Here is a 22,138-nt window from a genome sequence, read left to right as displayed (position 1 = left end):
TTTGGATCTACAAACTGAAAATGTTTACCCTCAAGCATCACATTACAAAAACAAGGAAATCGCAAAACAAAATTTGCTCCCAATGCCACCACCCTGGGGCGAAGTTCCAAAAAGGCCCTTCGTCTCATCTGTGTAGGCCGTGAGAGATCTGGAAAGATACGGACCTTTGAGCCCAAAAACAGATTTTCTAAGTGTCTCAACGAAAGCCGTAGTATGGCGTTCCTATCAGGCTCCAACGCAAAAGTGGCAAGCAGAGTTAACCTCTGAGTAACTATTTCTAATGAGCTTTCTAGGAATGAGGTAAGATTCATTCCCTCCCCTATTACGGGGGGGTTTCCCACCACCACTCCAGTACTCCCGATGTAATAAGCCCGTGTAATGGGAGGGAGTGAATCCTTGTCCATTCCCAGGATGTCCACCAAATATTTTTTGACCATCTCCAAAGGAGAAATTAACGGTGATTTGGGAAAATTAAGAAACCTATGGTTAAGTCTTTTAGTCTGATTTTCAAGGTATTCAAGTCGTTTATGTAGGAAATTATTGTCTTTAACCAAAGCTGTTTCTATAGATCCCATTTCTTGAATTTTGATATCCACACGTTCCAATTTCTGGGTTTGCTGTGCAGTCACTTGTGCTTGAAGCAGGGCAGCCTCAGAAAGAACTTCAATATCAGAAGAATTCTGCTTTAAAGTAGTTTGCATAGAGGTTTGGATATTGTAAACCATGTCCCATAGTGACTCTAGCGTCACAATTGCTGGTCTAATCACTCCACTAGCCACAGGAGGAGATTGAGATAGACTATCAGCCCGAGCTAACTTGGAAACAATAGCTTGAGGCAATACCTTTGAAGCCTGTTGTAGTAATGTTTCCCGAAGTTGAGAATCTAACTCGGTTGCTGCAGTCACACCCTCAGACAGGGCCAGCTGAGCCACTTCGGCGTCTGTCTCTGTTTGAACAGCCAGCAACTCTCTTCCAGGCTGGGGAGGTGCAATTCGCTCCACAGGGCTCAAGGAAGCCCCGTTTCCACTCTCAATCGACTCTGAAGGGCCGAGAGCTGCAGTGGGGGTCGAAGTTCCCTGAGGACCTGGTTGCTGCCTGGGGAATTGCAGGGTTGTTTGTTTCAACGTCGAGGAGGTCACAGGAACCGAGGGAAATTCCTTTACCTTCCCCCTCCGCTTCCCCATAGTTAACGAGGCTACAGAGGCACCGAGAGAAACTCACAAACACAGCAGCCTCCAGGAGCAAACACAGGTGCGTCTATTCACAGCGCCATCTTGTAAATTCAACTTTTGACGTTTTGCTGAGAACGTCCAAAAATCAAGTAGTGAAAATAACCATTTTCAAACCAGAAAAACGTCTATCTTTTCTCTTTGAATGTGACCATTTCCTAGATGGTGTTGTGCTTAGTGCATCCATCTTTTTGGACCATTTTCAAAACAACAATATCCAAGTGAAAAATGCATAAAATCAAGCCATTGAGATGTAGGAGGAGCCAGCTTTCCTAGTAGACTGGCCACACAGGCATCCCAGTCTGTGACCCAGAGCACTGGGTCACCCTAGGGGGCACTGCAGTAGACTTCACATAAAAGGTCCCAGGTACACAACTCATAGTTAGTACATATAAGTATTGCCATACTGGGAAAGACCAAAGGTCCATCGAGCTCAACATCCTGTTTCCAACAGTGGCCAATCCAGGTCACAAATACCCGGCAAGATCCCAAAAATGTACAAAACATTTTATACTGCTTATCCCAGAAATAGTGGAATTTCCCCAAGTCCATTTAATAACCGTCTATGGACTTTTCCTTTAGGAAGCCGTATAAACCTTTTTTAAACTCCGCTAAGCTAACCGCCTTTACCACATTCTCTGGCAACGAATTCCAGAGTTTAATTACACACTGAGTGAAGAAACATTTTCTCCGATTCGTTTTAAATTTACTACATTGTAGCTTCATCGCATGCCCCCTAGTCCTAGTATTATATGGTAAGCCTTTCAAAACCCATGAAAAACCTACAGTAACCCCTGAAAAACCTATAGTAGTGCTGTACCCAATTATACACCACTACTATAGCCCTAATGGCTGCAGGTTTTTTGTGTGTGTGTGTGTGGGGGGGGGGGGGGGGGGGGATGACACTTTCCATCACAAGTGTAATAGAGTGGATTATGGGCTGGGTCACCTTCTCTACAGTGCTCTGCACTGATCACTAGGCTATTCCAGGGACCTGTTTGCTGCTCTAATAGAACTGGCCATAACATCTGAAGCTGTCATAGAGGCTGGTATGTACTGTTTCATTTACATCATTGTGGGGTGGGAGGTCAGTGACCACTGAAGGAGTAAGGGGGTATCATTTCTTTATTCCTGCAGTGGTCGTCTTGTTATTTAGGGCACTTTTTTTGTGGCTTATTAACAGGTCTAGACCAAAACGTTCAACCTTTAGCCCTGGACATTTTTGTTTTGTTCCATTATCGCAGAAAACTGTCTAAGTGTTAGGGACACTCAGATCCCACCCTTAACACGCCCCTGACTCACCCCCTTGTGATTTGAATGCACTTCTGATGGACCTCATAGAAAAATGTTTAAAAATTGGTTTTGAAAATACCATTATGGATGTTTTTGTGAGAAAAGCATCCAAATGCAGATTTATGCCACTTTTTGGACATTTTTCTCTTTTGAAAATGAGCCCCGTGGAGGGGCATAATCGAATGGAAACGCCTATCTCCATGGGCGTTTATCTCCGAGAACGGGTCCGTGAAGGGGCGGGCCGAACCGTATTTTCGAAAAAATGGACGTTTTTGAGCTGGGCGTTTGTTTTGTTTAGCGATAATGGAAACTAAAAACGCCCAGCTCAAAAACGTCCTAATCCGAGCCATTTGGTCGTGGGAGGGGCCAGGATTCGTAGTACACTCGCCCCCATGACATGCCAGGACACCAACTGGGCACCCTAGAGGTCAGTGCGGTGGACTTCAGACAATGCTCCCACATGCATAGCTCCCTTACCACGGGTGCTGAGCCCCCAACCCCCCTCCCCCAAAACCCACTACCCACAAATTTACAAGATTACCATAGCTCTTAGGGGTGAAGGGGGCACCTACATGTGGGTACAGTGGGTTTTGCAGGCCTCCCATTTACCAGCACAATTGTTACAGGTAGGGGGGGATGGGCCTGGGTCCACCTGGCTGAAGTGCACTGCGGTACCCACTAAAAGTGCTCCAGGGACCTGCATACACGCAGGCCTCTAGGACTTTTTGCTCTGTATAACATTGGCACACCAGTTGACACCTGAAGACTAATCTCTCCGAAAACGTCCTTTATTGGAATAACCGCCTTTACTCACAGTTAACTGCAGATCAGAGGTTGTGCCCCACTGGCAACGAGTCTCCCTGGTACTGAGATTAGCAGTAGGTCAGAGCTGGCAAAATGCTGTACAATGCCCTCTTTCAGCCACATTCAAGGTAAGAACTAAGTTCTGTAACATGGCTAACACAGGAAAGGGAACTAAAACTGGCTTACAAAAATGGCCACTATCGCATGGACTACAACAGGAAACACAACAGGGCACACTCTGACCCAGTAGGCAGGGGGAAAAGCACCATGGGAGAAGAGCCTACCAACTACCAACATCGTGAGACTGTAACACAAGCTAATGAAATCACGGAGCCCAATACCCTACACCCACCACAATGCAATGCTGATGTGACCCTGTAGAGCACCCGAGAGCCACATCTGACCCAGGGAAAGGCTGTGAGAGGATCGAACACATTCTGCTGTCATGGAGGTGGGTACGGCATTTGAGGCTGGCATAGAGGCTGGAAAAAAGTTTGTAAAGTGGGTTTTTTTTGGTGGGAGGGGGTTAGTGACCACTGGGGGAGTCCGGGGAGGTCATCCCTGATTCCCTTCAGTGGTCATCTGGTCAGTTGGGGCACTTTTTTGGGACCTGTTGATGAAAAAAAAGGGTCCAAAAAAAGTGACCCAAAATCGCGGTAAAAACGCCTTTTTTTTCCGATTATCAGCTAAAGACACCCATCTCTCCTCGGCTGATAACCACACCCCAGTTCCACCTTCACCACGCCTCCAACACGCCCCCATCAACTTTACCCGTTTCCGCGACGGATTGCAGTTGGAAACGCCCAAAATCGGCTTTCGATTATACCGATTTGGGCGCCCACGGGAGAAAGATGCCCATCTCCCGATTTGGGTCGCAATATAGGTTTTTTTTCTCTTTCGATTATAAGCTGGATAGTCTAAAAAAAAAAAAAAAAAAGATATTGCCATGCCTGATTAAAGTGTGGATTCCACAAGATGGCACTTTGGTTGACAGAGAGCTTCTGGCCCTCTGGAGCTGATTGATTGAAGCTTCCAACTTTGATGTTGCCTAAGGATCCATCAGGGAGCAGGATCAAGTTCACAATGTCAAAGTAAGCTGGCACATTTCCTTTGCCATCAAAGAAAACCTCAGGTCCGTCATGAATTTTGAAGTGAACTTCCTTAATGTATTGGTTGAGCTACAAATGGAAAGAAATGGTAGAAAATTGTTATATAAGTAAAGAGTTGAAACTTGAGAATTGACATTAATACTTACTAGACCCAAACTTTTGCCAATTCAAGGAAATGTCTATTGTACCTGTATATACCTCTTACTGAGTTACCACTAAAAAGTAGGGAAGGAAAGACATAAAATTTTCATTTTGTGTCATTTCTAGTGTCATTTATGGGAATGTTCATTTTGGGGCCCTTTAACCAAGTAGCGATAAAAGGTGGCCTTCGGTGACATTGGTGCGTGGGATTGCTGTGCGTTGAGGTCACCTTTTACTACCATGGGTAAAAATGGGTTCTTTTGCAGGAGGCATTAAATGGTCATGTAGTAATTAAAATATTATCAGAACAAAAAGTAACCTTATACGGTGTAAGAATCCCAGTTTTAATAAATATCAAAACATAATGTCTAACATTAAATATTTTTTGATTTGGGAAACCCCTCAGTGTCCCTTCCTCCACCCTCTAAACAAATAAGGGATAGGGTAAATGTCACAATACTGGTCTAACCTGCAAATGAACAGCCCTATAGCAACCGTTAACATACTGCAGGTGAACCATTGTGATCACACCACACCATCATCAGAAATGTACGCAAATTAATAAATAAAAACACTGAGGGATACTTTTATGAAGCTGTGGAAAAAAGGGCCCTGCGCTAGAGGTGGGGGTCATTTTTCCTAAGTGCCAGGGCATTTTCCCGCAGCCAGTAAAAGCCAAAAAAAAATGCCCATGCGGTGATGTCACGGTTGTGACTGTATGTCATGCCTGAACTCACCTCGCCTCCTGGTGGCTGGGCCCTATGGCTGCTGTGGACTGTCTTCTTCCTGTTTCCTAGAGATGTTTCAGAGTTCATTCCAGTCCTGGTGTTCCAGCACTCCAATCTTGCTCTGGTGTTCCTGCTGCCAAGTCTCACCTGTGACCTCATCTGTAATTGCCTTTATTAAGCACTTGGGAACTTTCAGGCTTGCCTTTGCAACAGAGGTCTTCCGAGGTGGTTTCGTCTGCGTGTGTTTGTTGCTGTTCCTGCCCTGCCAGTTCTTGTCTTTTAAGCCTTCAGCATCTGTTCTATCCTGTTTGTGTCTGCCCTGGTTGTCTTCAGTTTCAGTTCCCTTCCTGCTTGTGTCTGCCCTGGTTGACTTCAGCTTCAGTTCCCTTCCTGCTTGTGTCTGCCCTGGTTGTCTTCAGCTTCAGTTCCCTTCCTGCTTGTGTCTGCCCTGGTTGTCTTCAGCTTCAGTTTCCTTCCTGCTTGTGTCTGCCCTGGTTGTCTTCAGTTTCAGTTCCCTTCCTGCTTGTGTCTGCCCTGGTTGTCTTCAGCTTCAGTTTCCTTCCTGCTTGTGTCTGCCCTGGTTGTCTTCAGCTTCAGTTTCCTTCCTGCTTGTGTCTGCCCTGGTTGTCTTCAGCTTCAGTTCCATTCCTGCTTACGCTTGCCCTGTTTCTCTTCAGCTTCAGTCTAGCCAAGCCTGTCTGAGAATCCTGAATCCTGTCCCAGAATCCTGAATCCTGTTCCAGCCAAGCCTGTTTGAGAATCCTGAATCCTGTTCAAGCCAAGCCAAGCCCGACTTCTGCCACCATGCAAGCCATTTCCGGGGTTTCTTTTTTTCCCCTGAAAAAGGCATGTGCTCGGGGCGACTACTGCCAGTGGCCATGTTAGGTCGGCGGTAGTCCCGGAAGAACGAGCGATAAGCCCGCGTTGGGCTTACCAGCACTTTGTAAAAGGGCCCCTGAGATTCTAACACACTAAAAAGACCCTCATAGACAGGAAGAAATGCCCAAAGGTTTCAAAATTTCAAAATAGTCCATAAATCCAGACCTAAATCAAAAAGCACTTATCTGTAAAGAGTACATAGTGCAAATCCACAATTCCCTTCTTATTGTGGATTTGCTCTGCGTTCTTTTTACAGAGGGCCGTTCATTAGCAGCGTAGACCAGTCTTGTGACAATCCTGGTGCAGCAATGCTGACAAAGTCCATTCACTTTGAATGGGCTTCGCTGGCATTGCCACATGGGAATCGCTAGTTGGTTTGGTAAAAGAGGCCCTAAGTTACTCTGGCTAGATCATATAGGTCAAAAGATTTCTCTTTTCTTTTCCTGATGGGCTTATATTGAAGGTTGATAATATTTTAAAGATACTTGGCATTTATTTGGCTATATCTCTATCTTTGACACAGTTGTTAAATTCACTTATTATAAACTGTATTGTCTTAGGAAAATTTGTTCCTTTTTTGAGGTCAAACATTTTTCAATTCTGACTCAAGCAATGATCCTGTCTACATTGGACTACTGTAATGGTTTATATTCCTGCTTATAATCGAAAGAGAAAAACGCCTATATGGCGACCCAAATCAGGAGATGGGCGTCTTTCTCCCGTGGGCGCACACGTGGATTGAAATTCCATGTGTAAAGGGGAAAAGGATAGTGATAGGAGTGTACTACCGTCTGCCTGGCCAGGATGAGCAGACAGATGTAGAAATGTTATCAGAAATTAGGGAGGCTAACAAACTAGGCAACACGATATTAATGGGTGATTTTAATTACCCTGATATTGACTGGGTAAATGTAACATCAGGGCATGCTAGGGAGGTAAAATTCCTTGACAAAATCAAGGATTGTTTTATGGAGCAGCTGGTATGGGAGCCAACAAGAAAAAATTCTAGACCTAGTCCTTAGTGGAGTGCATGATCTGGTGCAGAATGTAATAGTGATGTGGCCACTTGATAACAGTGATCATAATATGATCAGATTTGATATTAGCTTTGGAGTAAGTATAAACAGGAAATCCAATATGTTAGTGTTTAACTTTCAAAACAGAGACTATGATAAAATGAGAAGAACAGTGAAAATAAAACTTAGAGGAGCAGCTGCGAGGGTTAAAAATCTACATCAGGCATGGATGCTCTTTAAAATTACCATCCTAGAAGCCCAGACCAAATATATTCCATGTATTAAAAAAGGAGGGAGGAAGACCAAACGAAAGCCGGCATGGTTAAAAAGTGAGGTGAAGGAAGCTATTAGAGCTAAAAGACAATCCTTCAGAAAATGGAAGAAGGATCCGACTGAAAATAATAAGAAGCAGCATAAGGAATGTCAAGTCAAATGCAAAGTGCTGATAAGGAAGGCAAAGAGGGACTTTGAAAAACAAGATTGCACTGAAGGCAAAAACACATAGAGGGGCATAATCAAACAGGGCGCCCTCACAGGACGGCCCCGTAAAGGGGCGGGGCAATGCATATTATCGAAACAAGATAGACGTCCATCTTTCGTTTCGATAATACGGTCAGGGACGCCCAAATCTTGACATTTAGGTCAACCTTAGAGATGGTCATCCTTAGGTCGTTTTTGAGATGGTCGTCCTCGGTTTTCAGCTATAATGGAAACCAAAGACATCTATCTCAAAAACGTCCAAATCCAAGCCATTTGGTTGTGGGAGGAACCAGCATTCGTGGTGCACTGGTCCCCCTCACATACTAGGACACCAACTGGGCACCCTAGTGGGCACTGCAGTGGACTTCAGAAATTGCTCCCAGGTGCATAGCTCCCTTACCTTGGGTGCTGAGCCACCCAACCTCCCCAGGTCCGCCTGCATGAAGTACACTGCACCCACTACAATTGCTCCAGGGACCTGTATACTGCTGTGATGGACCTGAGTATGGCATTTGAGGCTGGCAAAAAGTATTTTTAAACTTGATTTTTATGGTGGGAGGGGGTTAGTGACCACTGGGGGAGTAAGGGGAGGTCATCCCTGATTCTCTCCGGTGGTCATCTGGTCAGTTTGGGCACCTTTTTGAGGCTTGGTCGTGAAAAAAATGGACCAAGTAAAGTCGTCCATGTGCTCGTCAGGGACGTCCTTCTTTTTTCTATTATCAGCTGAGGACGACCATCTCCTAATCACACCCTAGTTCCGCCTTCGCTACCCTGCTGACACCGTGAACTTTGGTCATCCCGGTGATGGAAAGCAGTCGAGGATGTAAAAAAAAAAAAATCGGCTTTCGATTATGCCGATTTGGACGACCTTGCGAGAAGGACGCCCATCTCCCGATTTGTGTCGAAAGATGGGCGTCCTTCTCTTTCGAAAATGAACCTGATAATAACATTTTTTTTAGGTATATTAAAAGCAAGAAGCCGGAGAAAGAATCATTCGGACCACTAGATGACCTAGGGGTAAAAGGTGCGATCAGGGAAGACAAAGATTACATGAATTCTTTGCTTTGGTCTTTACCGAGGAAGATTTGGGAGAGATACTAGTGCCAGAAATGGTATTCAAAGCTGACGAGTCGGAGAAACTGAATGAAATCTCTTAAAAACTAGAGGATATAATAGGGCAAGTTGACAAATTGAAGAGTAACAAATCTGGACTGGATGGTATTCATCCTAGAGTACAGGTAGAATTGAAAAATAAACTGTTGGCACTATTGTTAATAATATGTAATTTATCTTTAAAATCGAGTGTGGTACCGGTTGATTGGAGGGTAGCCCATGTAATGCCGATATTTAAAAAAAGGTTCTAGAGGGGGTCTGGGAAATTATAGACCGGTGAGCCTGACATCGGTGCAGAGCAAAATGGTAGAGACTATTATAAAGAACAAAATTACAGAGCATATTCAAAAGCATGTATTAATGAGACAAAGTCAATATGGAATTAGTGAAGGGAAATCTTGCCTCATCAATCTATTACATTTCTTTGAAGGGGTGAACAAACATGTGGATAAAGGCGAGCTGGTTGATATTGTGTATCTGGATTTTCAAAAGATGTTTGACAAAGTACCTCATGAAAGACTCCAGAAGAAATTGGAGAGTAATGGAATAGGAGGTAGTGTCCTATTGTGGATTAAAAACTGGTTAAAGGATATAAAACAGAGAATATGGTTAAATGGTCAATATTTTCAATAGAGAAGGGTAGTTAGTGGGGTTCCCCAGGGATCTGTGCTGGGACCGCTGCTTTTTAACATATTTATAAATGATCTAGAGATGGGAGTAACTAGTGAGGTAATTAAATTTGCTGACAACACAAAGTTATTCAAAGTTGTTAAATCGCGTGAGGATTGTGAAAAAAGAGGACCTAACGAGACTGGGAGACTGGGCGTCTAAATGGCAGATGACGTTTAATGTGAGAAAGTGCAAAGTGGTGAATGTGGAAAAGAGGCTACGTAATATAAGGTTGATGTCGTTGTTGATGATACGTTGAAACCCTCTGCTCAGTATGCTGTGGCAGCTAAGAAAGCAAATAGAATGTTAGGTATTATTAGGAAAGGAATGGAAAACAAAAGTGAGGATGTTATAATACCTTTGTATCGGTCCATGGTACGACAGCACCTCGAATATTGTGTTCAATTCTGGTTGCCGCATCTCAAAAAAGATATAGTGGAATTAGAAAAGGTACAGAGAAGGGCGACTAAAGTGATTAAGTGTATAGGACGACTTCCCTATGATGAAAGGCTGATGTGTCTAGGGTTCTTCAGCTTGGAGAAAAGACGGCGGAGGGGAGATTTGATAGAGGTCTATAAAATAATGAGTGGAGTGGAATGGGTAGACGTAAATCATTTGTTTACTCTTTCCAAAAATGCTAGTACTAGGGGGCATGCGATGAAGCTACAAAGTAGTAAATTGAATATGAATTGGAGAAAATATTTCTTTACTCAACGTATAATTAAACTCTGGAATTCGTTGCCATAAATGTGGTAAAGGTGGTTAGCTTAGTGGGGTTTAAAAATGGTCTGGACGGCTTCCTAAAGGAAAAGTCCCTAGATCATTATTAACTTAACTTGGGGAAAATCCACTGCTATTTCTGGGATAAGCAGTATAAAATGTATTGAACTTTTTCGGGATCTTGCCAGGTATTTGTGACCTGGATTGGCCACTGTTGGAAACAGGATGCTGGACTTGATGGACCTTTGGAGGGGCATAATCGAAAGGGGCGCCCAAGTTTTCCTGAGGATGTCCTCACAGGATGTTCCGGCGAAGGGGCGGAAAAACCCACATTATCGAAACAAGATGGGCGTCCATCTTTCAATTTGATAATACGGTCGGAGATGCCCAAATCACGAAATTTAGGTCGACCTTAGAGATGGTCGTCCCCGATTTTCGGCGATAATGGAAACCAAGGACACCCATCTCAGAAATGACCAAATCCAAGCCCTTTGGTCATGGAAGGAGCCAGCATTCGTAGTGCACTGGTCCCCCTAACATGCCAAGACACCAACTAGGCACCCTAGGGGGCACTGCAGTGGACTTTAGAAATTGCTCCCAGGTGCATAGCTCCCTTACCTTATGTGCTGAGCCCCCAAACCCCACTACCCACAACTGTACACCACTACCATAGCCCTTAGGGGTGAAGAGGGGCACCTACATGTGGGTATAGAGGGTTTCTGGTGTGTTTTGAAGGGCTCACATTTACCACCACAAGTGTAACACGTTGGGGGGATGGGCCTGGGTCCGCCTACCTGAAGTGCACTGCATCCACTAAAACTGCTCCAGGGACCTGCTGTTATGACTGGAGATGTGAGCCCTTGTGACCCGACTGAGCACGGCGAAGATGGAGTGCACCGCACTCGGTCAGGCAGCCAGACAACCCCTAGCTTCACCTGCACTTAGCCACTATTCCCCAGGAGTTGAGCCCCTGGGTTCAAGCGGCTGGCAGGACTTCCAGAACCGGTGGGGTTGCAGGACCACCGACCAGACAGGTATCCAACAGACACAGTCCAAGAGCCAGGAAAGCAGTAGAGCTGAGAATAGTCGAAACACAGTCCAGGGTCAGAGGCAGGCAGCAACACAACGCGAGGTCAGGAGACAAGCCAAGGTCTGGAACACCGAAAACACTGGAAACAGGATAACCAACAAGGAACACGGATGTGGACCACGACCTCTATGCAGCAGAAGCCGCAGCACCGAAGGGCTGGAGGCAGTGCCTTAAGTAGAGGAGGAATTAGGCTAAACATGTGCAGCTGAACCAAGATGGCTGCCCCCATCAGCAGAGCTCTAAGGACCAAATATGGGCTTCTTTCCTGTCCTCGTTAGTCCAAGATGGCTTCCTGGGATATGATCTATCCAAGATGGCTGTACCATTGCTCCAAGTCAGATGACGGCTGCCAGACTTAGGAAACCGAAACAGACCTTCCCAAGACCGATCCTCGTCCTAGCTGGGAGGAGCGTCGTACAAGTGAGGGACGTAACACCTGCATACTGCTGCGATGGACCTGAGTATGATATTTGAGGCTGGCATAGAGGCTGGAAAAAATATTTAAACAATTTTTTTTGAGGGTGGGAGGGGGTTAGTGACCACTGGGGGAGTAAGGGGAGATCATCCCTGATTCCCTTCGGTGGTCATCTGGTCATTTAGGGCACCATTTTGTGGCTTGGTCATAAGAAAAAAAGGACCAGGTAAAGTCGTCCAAGTGTTTGTCAGGGACGCCCTTCTTTTTTCCATTATCGGTCGAGGATGCCCAGGTGTTAGGCATGCCCCAGTCCAGCCTTCGCTACGCCTCAGACACGCCCCCCGTGAAATTTGGTCGTCCCTTTGATGGAAAGCAGTTGAGGACGCCCAAAATCGTCTTTCGATTATGCTGATTTAGGCGACCTTGTGAGAAGGACGCCCATCTTGCAATTTGTGTCGAAAGATGGGCGTCCTTCTCTTTCAAAAATAAGCCTGTTTGTCTGTCCCAGTGTGGCAATACTTATGTACTTATGTACTTGGTACACTTCAGCTGAGGCATTTTCTCTGCTGTGGCTGCTCCAAAGCTAGTTCAGAGGGATTGCCCTCTCTTATTGGGGTTCCTGGCAACTACATATCCCAGAGGACCTAGTAACTCCTCCCCAGGGCTTCAATTTAGCACAATGGTTGGTAGCTTAGCTTCCCCTCTTCCCAGCTGTCAGAAACATACCTTCCAGGTTTTCCCATGAGCATTCTCATGTCGCTTTACTAGGTGAGGATTTTTAAACTTAACCTTTGGAAATCCCCTCTGAACAAGCAATCACGGCTAAGAAGAATTCCCTTCCCTAATCCCAGCCTACTTTTGGACCCAGTCTATTTTTAGGTGCAAATTAAGACTTTTAGCTTTATTCAGTAACCTCCCAAATGACATATTTGTCCTTTAACTATCATGGGCCTGCCATAATTCCCAGGGAATTCCAACTATCCAGGTGTGTCCAGGGTTATTGTACAAGCCCTCATCACCTGGTGGCACCACTCACTCCCCAAAGGTGTCACACTGTCCATAAATCTATATTGATATCTATTAGACATAAAATGCAATGCCCTTTTGGTGTAATCTGAATAATTTGCTAGCCTTTCTAGAAATAATTCCTTTCTTACTTTTCTTCTTATTCACCCCAACTTCATCTGATTTAAGAGGAGGAATATAATTGGGTTTTATGTGGTTTTATTTTACTCAAGCTAGTTTTGTTCTTCAATCTGAATCTTGAACATCTACTATATTACAAAAAATGTGCCTTATTTGCTAAACTTTATCTTCAAAGTGATGAAACAGGGAATAAGTCTTACTAAAGCAGACACAAGGAATATTACAGTACAGAAAAATATTTATTCAAACACAGTTGGGAGCATTTACCTGCCATGGCTGGAATTCCAGTTTAATATCTCCCCCAGTTTGACTCTTGGCTGTGTACATGTTGTGCAAAGCATAAGCCATGGCGTAGACTGAGGTGTAGAGACTATAAGTGAAATGAAAATTATCCACATCAAACTGAATACGTGAGATGTTAGACCAGCATCTCCTGGCCTGTGCATTTGGATAAATTGGACAATGGATCACATTTAAATGCATGCTCCCAGAGAGGCTGCAGGAAAGAGGGTTCTGGGAATGTGGATGGGTGGATATTGTACAGGAATCTTTGAAACCTGGGATCTCTCCTTTAGCAATGGTAATGCTAGAGAACCATTGAATGGGATGCAAGCTGAAATCGTGTCTGGGATATTTATGTTTGTAAGGGAAGCAGTGGCAGCAGAGATGATCCACACTTTATTGACAATTTTACGTAAAAGTGGGTATGTGCAGAATTTTGCTGAGAAGAATCTATTAGTGCTGTAGAGAACAACCACATTGGCCAAAGAGTTGTTGACCATGTTAATAATCCGTTCAAGTCTTATACCCTCTTGTTTTGGAAGGGCATAAACATCGGGTATCACTTCCACAAAAGCTATACAGTTTCCACTCCTGATAATCTCCCTCTTCAGTTCTTCACAGCCTCTTGATCATTGTCTGAGGTGAGAATGCCTACCCAGTTCCATTTGAAGAGGATCAGGAGCTGAATCAAACCCTGATACTGAGACTGATCATTCGGTACAGTGCGATAAAGGAACGGGAACTCCATACGGTTATTGAAGAGCAGATCCATTGCTCCATAACTGATCTGTGATTAAAATAAAGCAGAAACAAAGGAGCTGTTGATCTTTTATTTGTTTTAGCTCTTGTTGCTACTGTTTGGTGCTACACATAATTTTCAACTGAAGCAGGCAGCCATGTTATTGAAGTGATCACTCAGCTAAGAAGAAGCCCTCAAAAGTAGAAGTTTTGTTTTGCTTCAGTTTGCGAAAGATCGCTAACAAGTGTAAAAAAACAAGAAATTACAATGCACAATTTTTCTGAAGCAATAATCTCAAAGGTGACTCAAAAATGTAGTAAGGTAGTCTACTAAAAAAGTCAACTATCAAAGCAAGCACACTGGGGCCGATATTCAGACCAGGGGAGGGAGCCTGACTAACTCCCACGGTCGGCCCCAATATTCAATGATGATTTATTTTTAATCAGTTTTAAGTGAACCGGTTATGTCGATATTTAAAGATAAATCTTATAAATATAGAACTCAGCTCTCCGAAAAGTCAAAGTTTATCTAGTATGAGGAGGAAATCGCCTCAAGAAAAAGCCCCTCCCAACAATTTTTTATATATGGACAAAGGCTATACTTCATCATCATGGGCGTTTCAATCAAGCCAACTCCTCTTATTATTATTATTATTATGAAAAATTTCTTGAAAATAATTTTTCTAAATGTTCAAAAAAGCCACTGTGCCAAATATGCTGTATATAACAGTTCAACTTAACTTTGGCGAGTTACAGGCTTTCTCCTTTCTGACCGTGGTGTAACTGTGGTCAACGGTCCCGTTTCACATTTCGCTGCTTCAGGACCACAGCCGTATAAAATTCACCCGGTTCTTTAATGGCATTTCCTATGCAAAAGGAGAGAACATTGTTAATCCTTAAATCCTTTCTAGTAAAATAATCTTTTTACTTCTACCTTGGCTTACTCTCCGTTCATTCTTGCCGACGGTAGCATGAAGGGCAGAGATTTTCAAAACATGGCGGTCTTATGAGTATTCACTCTGACGTCACACGCTCCCATCACTATCCAATCCTAGGCATTTCGGTTACAAAGAACCTGCCCACTTTCTTAAGGGAGAACACCTCTTGACATTCATTACTTTATCATAGAAAATGCATCCATTCTATCTTTCCATTTAAACCTCCTGGACTCATTGAATTTAATCGAAAGATCCACTGTTGTTCTTTTCATAAAAGCCATAAACTGGCTTCTTCCCCCTGCATGTGCCAATCTGCTTGTTGTAAAACTACACATCTAAGTGTGGTAAAATCATGAGACATTTCATTACAATGTACTGCCAGCGGCGATGTAGTCTTCTTAGTGGAGATAACACTTTTATGTTCTATAAGGCGGACATACAATTTTCTACTAGTTTGACCCACATAAATCTTCTTACATGGGCACTGAATACAGTAGACAACGCCTTTAGATTTACAATTAGTATTCACATATAAAGTATATTTTCTTCCTGACATCGGGTTTACAAATTCTTTTTCCTCCATCATGATTGAACACATCAGACAATCTCCACATTTGCTGTGTCCATTAAAGCTAATGTCTCTCTGTGGCTCAGGTCTTGGCATATACAGAAGCTCCTTTAAGTTATTCCCTCTACTATATGCCATTCTCAATGCTGATTCCGCAAACTGAGGCAGAGTTTGTACAATGTTCCAATGTCTTCTAATGATATTAGAGACCATATATGCCTGTGAAGTATATTTTAAGACATATGTATATATAGTCCCTTCTTGATCCTTTTCTCTTTCTGCTGTCTGTAATAGCAGCTGTCTGTCAATATATTTTGCTCTTTTATATGCTTGTCTAACAACTTTTTTAGGATACCCTCGTTCAAGGAGATTATTTTGTAATAATCGAGCTTGACTACGAAATTCACTTTCTTTGGAACAAATCCTCCGAAACCTTAGAAATTGTGCAAAAGGTAGATTGTCTCTTAAGGACTTTGGATGACAACTCGTATATTTCAACAGTGTGTTTCTATCTGTACTCTTTTTAAACACCGTCGGCAAGAATGAACGGAGAGTAAGCCAAGGTAGAAGTAAAAAGATTATTTTACTAGAAAGGATTTAAGGATTAACAATGTTCTCTCCTTTTGCATAGGAAATGCCATTAAAGAACCGGGTGAATTTTATACGGCTGTGGTCCTGAAGCAGCGAAATGTGAAACGGGACCGTTGACCACAGTTACACCACGGTCAGAAAGGAGAAAGCCTGTAACTCGCCAAAGTTAAGTTGAACTGTTATATACAGCATATTTGGCACAGTGGCTTTTTTTGAACATTTAGAAAAATTATTTTCAAGAAACTTTTCATAATAATAATAATAATAAGAGGAGTTGGCTTGATTGAAACGCCCATGATGATGAAGTATAGCCTTTGTCCCATATATAAAAAATTGTTGGGAGGGGCTTTTTCTTGAGGCGATTTCCTCCTCATACTAGATAAACTTTGACTTTTCGGAGAGCTGAGTTCTATATTTATAAGATTTATTGCGAAGATTTGGAACCAGTACCCCTGTGTTTATATGTTTAGTTGATATTTAAAGATAGCCAGTTAAATTTAAACCTGTTAAAGATATATCAACTATTTAAGCAGACCAATGTGGACACTTACAATAGCTGGATATCAATTGAATATTCGGGGATAGTCGGCTATATTGCATAACTAGCTATCCCCCACTGAATATCGCTGGAGAGCTGGTTAAGTGCCATTTAACCGGCCAGGTGCTGATCCTGGCTGGTTAAAAGGATTTGAATATCAGGGGGACTGTTAATTTCCTAGAGAATGCTGCAGCTGTTTGTCCATATATACGGAAGGATAAAATAAGGACTTGTCCTGCCCTCTCTGAAATAAAAAGAGTCATATTAGCAAAAGCATTCCTTCTTCTGAAACTTCTTGGATGGGCAGACTGGATAAATCAGATGGTCTGTTTCTCCTGTCATGATCAATGTCTCATCTTAGGCAAATTCCTCCTTGGTGGTCTTATAAGAGCTCTGACAGGATTTTAAATGGTTCTAAACTAAGGTGTTAAATCAGCGCAGCTATCACAATCTCAACAAACTATCAACTATAACAAACTATGGTGGTTGGGAGGCGGGGATAGTGCTGGGCAGACTTATACGGTCTGTGCCCTAAAAAGACAGATACAAATCAAGGTAAGGTATACACAAAAAATGGCACATGTGCGTTTATCTTGTTGGGCAGACTGGGTGGACCGTGCAGGTCTTTTTCTGCCGTCATCTACTATGTTACTATGTTACTATGAGGCATATTTTCAAAGCACTTTGGGAGGCTAAGTTCCATAGGTTTCTATGGAACTTTGGGAGGCTAAGTGCTTTGAAAATATGCCTCCAAGTCAACAAACTATCAAACCCCCAAAATACCAGCATTAATGAAGGTTTGTAACTAGTAACATAGTAAATGATAGCAGATAAAGACCTGTACGTCCATCCAGTCTGCCCAACAAGATAACTCATTTTACATGGTATGCGATACTTTATATGTATAGCCGAGTATGATTTGTCCTTGCCATTCTCAGGGCACAGACTGTAGAAGTCTGCCCAACACTGTTCTTGTACTAAACGTTCTGAAGCTAACGTCAAAGCCCATTAAAATTTACACTCTAGCCCATTCATATCTATTCAGTCATGATCGGGGCACAGATCATAGAAGTCTGCCCAGTACTGGTTTTGCTTCCCAGTTACAGGTGTTGCCATCCATCTAAGATTCCATGGATCCATTTTTTGTAAGACAAGCACAGGACAAAGTAGACAGAAATGCAGCAAACCACAGAGGTTAAAAGCTGAGACAGGTTCTTCCTGTACCTGTGGGTATCTATAGATTCCTGTAAGTTTGGATATTGCATCTGATGTCACTGAAGAGAGGCTTCCAATGACACCAACCAACTGGCCATGCTGGTGACAACTGTATCCTGGAATAGGATCCTCTTCCCCTGATAAGATAATCAAAGCTCCACACAATGAAAATAATTGCCTCAGTGGCACGAGTCAGTATTTGGAAGCCCAGGGTAATGTTGGGCAATAGCTTAGGATTTTGGTTGATCTCCTCAATGGCAAAGTAAAAGACAAGAGATGCGATAGTAATGGAGTTGAAATCTGTAAGCATAGTTTATATGTTTAATGTATATTCAAGTGTTTGATAATTTTGTGATTTATTTATAGGTAATCATCAATAGAAATCAAACAAATAAAACATGGAAAGAAAATAAGACGATACCCTTTTTATTGGACATAACTTCATAAATTTCTTGATTAGCTTTCGAAGGTTGCCCTTCTTCGTCAGATTGGAAATAAGCAAATGTTGGTAGAGATGACAGTATATATAAGTGAAACATCAAAGTATTTCAGTGACAGTCTAACAGGATGGGGGTGGATAGGTGAGAGACAGGAAGAGTCGGGTGGATGAGGGACAGGGAGATATGCATGGCGATAGGAGGGTGACAAAGCAGTACCCGACTCTTTCTGTCTCTCACCTACCCACCCCCATCCTGTTAGACTGTCACTGAAATACTTTGATGTTTCACTTATATACTGTATACTTGCTATGGCCCTTGTTTTGCTTTGACTGCATCTGCTACCCTGTAAGCCACATTGAGCCTGCTAGTGTGTGGGAAAATGGGGGATACAAATGCTGCAAAATAAATAAATAAATAAATAAAAACCGATATGGCGGAATTAGAAAATGTTCAAAGAAGAGCGACCAAAATGATAAAGGGAACTCCTATCATATGCGGAAAGGCTAAAGAGGTTAGATGAGGGGATATATGATTGAGGTCTACAGAATCCCGAGTGGTGTAGAACGAGTAAATTGATTTTTTGACTCGTTCCAAAAGTACAAAGAGTAGGGGACACTCAAGAAAGTTACATGGAAATACTTTTAAAACAAATAGGAGGAAATATTTTTTCACTCAACGAACAGTTAAGCTCTGGAACTCTTTGCCAGAGGATGTGGTAACAGTGGTTAGTGTATCTGAGTTTAAGGTTTGGACAAGTTCCTGGAAGAAATGTCCATAGTTTGCTATTGAGACAGACATGGGGAAGCAACTGCTTGCCCCAGGATTGGTAGTAAGGAATGTTGCTACTAATTGAGTTTCTGCCAGGTACTTGTGACCTGGCTTGGCCGCTGTTGGAAACAGGATACTGGCCTAGATGGACCACTGATCTGACCCAGTATTATTTATTTTTGTTACATTTGTACCCTGCGCTTTCCCACTCATGGCAGGCTCAATGCGGCGGGCAATGGAGGGTTAAGTGACTTGCCCAGAGTCACAAGGAGCTGCCTGTGCTGGGAATCGAACTCAGTTCCTCAGGACCAAAGTCCACCACCCTAACCACTAGGCCACATCCTCCAGTATGGCTACTCATGTTCTTATGATGAATGTACTAGATATGGCTCCCTCTTCCCCATTCTGATCATTGCCATTTGGATAAATGAACTGCTAAGTGGTCAACCACTGCCTAGCAAAAGAAGTCAGGGCTAGTACCACCAATCTCCAGTGGCAGGACATGCCTATCCTGGGCAATAGTTCTCAGTTTTGTACAGATTGACAGTAAACACAACAGCTTGTGTTTTTCCAAAGACAGACTATCTAAAACTCCTACATAATGGGCTTCTCAAGTACTGGGCGGAATTTTACAAGTACCATCCTGATCATTCCTGAATGTGTATCTGAGAAGTAGCTATCAGTACATGAGATCAGCTAAATCAGTTCAAACTCACTCATCTCTAAATCTCCATGCCTTCATCTAAAAAAAAAAACAAGAAAGCCAAATCTAGTTCTAGCTTTTCCTGCATTGTGATTGGATTACTATGCATCAGGACTTTTTTTTATCTGCAACGAAGTCAGGCCCTCTTCAAGTTTCACCCCCATCCTCATTCCCATATTATCACATCACTCATACCTTTACTCACAGAAAGATATATACCATACGCCTTCATGCCTTTTTATCGCCTCTAAGCTCCATTGTTTCCTTCCAAAGTTGCAATGTCTGTGTTCCATTATTACATTCCTTAACGACACCTCAATTGTTTCGCATAAACTCTGCACAATGTTAATCCATAACTATCTGTGAGCAAATTGTATTTCAACATTCAACTCATATTGTAAGCCACACTGAACCCGCAAAAAGGTGGGAAAATGTGGGATACAAATGCAATAAATAAATAAATAAATAAATAAATCCACTTTGGAAGTTGAAAACTTTCTTTGCCTGTAAAAGGATCAACAGGAAGTTTCCCTCTACCAGCAAAAGAGTCTCCCTCACCACCTGACCCGCAACAGAGAGTAGAAATAATACATCTGGACCCCAATCAGAGTGAGTTCGTATTGATCCAGTATAATAATAATCCAGGGGCCGCACTCAGTATTTATCTTGATGTACATTTCCCTTGCATGACAACCTAAAGCTGAATGCTATAATCAATACATTGCCTGTACATATCTGTAAATAATCTTAGTATGCATGTAGTGCCTCTCTTACTAAACCACACTAGCGATTCTCGGCATGTCAAATGTGATGCAGCCCATTCATTTGCCACATGGGAATCGCTAGCATGGTTTATTAAAGATACCCATAAAGGAATGAGAATCCAGTCCTTCCTTAACTTCCTTAACCTTGAAATTCCTCTTCATAAATAAAATTTTTAACACTGTTGAATTTGTTGGCCAGGACATAGAAAAACATGTGGGCCGAAGTACACGTCTCAAGTTTACATAATCTGTGCTGCTTGGATCACCTGAGAAAAAAATCCACTTGTCTTCTATATATCTCCCTGTCTGAAATGAGATGAAGGGGGGCAGACTCAAGAAAAATGTCAGGAAGTATTTTTTCACGGAGAGAGTAGTGGATGCTTGGAATGCCCTCCGCGGGAGGTGGTGGAAACGAAACGGTAACGGAATTCAAACATGCGTGGGATAAACATAAAGGAATCCTGCTCAGAAGGAATGAATCCTAAAGAGCTTAGATGAGATTGGGTGGCAAAGCCGGTGGCGGGAGACGGAGATGGTGCTGGGCAGACTTATACGGTCTGTGCCAGAGCCGGTGGTGGGAGGCGGGACTGGTGGTTGGAGGCGGGGATAGTGCTGGGCAGACTTATACGGTCTGTGCCAGAACCGGTGGTGGGAGGCGGGGCTGGTGGTTAGGAGGCGGGGATAGTGCTGGGCAGACTTATACGGTCTGTGCCCTGAAAGGACAGGTACAAATCAAGGTAAGGTATACACAAAAAGTTAGCACATATGAGTTTATCTTGTTGGGCAGACTGGATGACCGTGCAGGTCTTTTTCTGCCGTCATCTACTATGTTACTATCCAGCTTATAATCAAAATAGTAAGACGCCTATATTGTACCCAAATCGGGAGATAACGTTTATCTCACAAAAACGAATAAAGCAGTATAATCGAAAGCCGAATTTGGACGTTTTCAACTGCACTCCGTCGCAGATGCGGACAAAGTTGATGGGGGCGTGTCGAAGGCATGTTGAAGGCGTGGTGAAGGCGGAACTGGGGCGTGGTTATCGGCCGATCAGAGGATAGGCGCCTTTCGCCGATAATGGAAAAAAATTATGCGTTTTTAGCGAGAATTTAGGGCACTTTTCCTGGACCCTGTTTTTCCACGAATAGGGCCCCAAAAAGTGCCCTAAATGACCAATGACCACTGGAGGGAGTCGGGGATGACCTCCCCTGACTCCCCCAGTGGTCACAAACCCCCTCCCACCACAAAAATATGCCGTTTCACAACTTTTTATGTTCACCCTCAAATGTCATACCCACCTCCCTGGCAGCAGTATGCAGGTTACTGGAGCAGTTATTAGGGGGGTGCAGTGGACTTCAGGCAGGTGGGACCCAGACGCGCATCCCCCCACCTGTTACACTTGTGCTGGTAAATGGGAGCCCCCCAAACCTGCCCCCAAACCCCTGTACCCACATGTAGGTGCCCCCTTTCACCCCTAGGGCTATAGTAAAGGGTGTAGACTTGTGGGCGGTGGGTTTTGAGGGGATTTGGGGGGCTCAACACCCAAGGGAAGGGTGCTATGCACCTGGGAGCTCTTTACTTTTTTTTTGTTTTGTAAAGTGCCCCTAGGGTGCCCCGGTTGGTGTCCTGCATGTGAGGGGGACCAGTGCACTATGACTCCTGGCCCCTCCCATGAACAAATGCCTTGGATTTATTTGTTTTTTGAGCTGGGCGCTTGTCATTTTCCATTATCACTGAAAACAAAAACGCCCAGCTCACAA

General features: G+C 43.4%; 1 pseudogene; it reads right to left on the bottom strand.

Moving 5' to 3' along the window:
• The window catches only part of LOC115458261, a 42,926-nt pseudogene that overhangs the window by 8,497 nt on the left and 12,291 nt on the right, over positions 1 to 22,138 (bottom strand).

The sequence above is a fragment of the Microcaecilia unicolor genome, chromosome 14, assembly GCF_901765095.1.
Source record: "Microcaecilia unicolor chromosome 14, aMicUni1.1, whole genome shotgun sequence".
Classification (NCBI taxonomy): Eukaryota; Metazoa; Chordata; class Amphibia; order Gymnophiona; family Siphonopidae; genus Microcaecilia; species Microcaecilia unicolor.
Note: the sequence above shows the minus strand (reverse complement) of the source record. Positions and strands in the feature narration are given on the sequence as shown.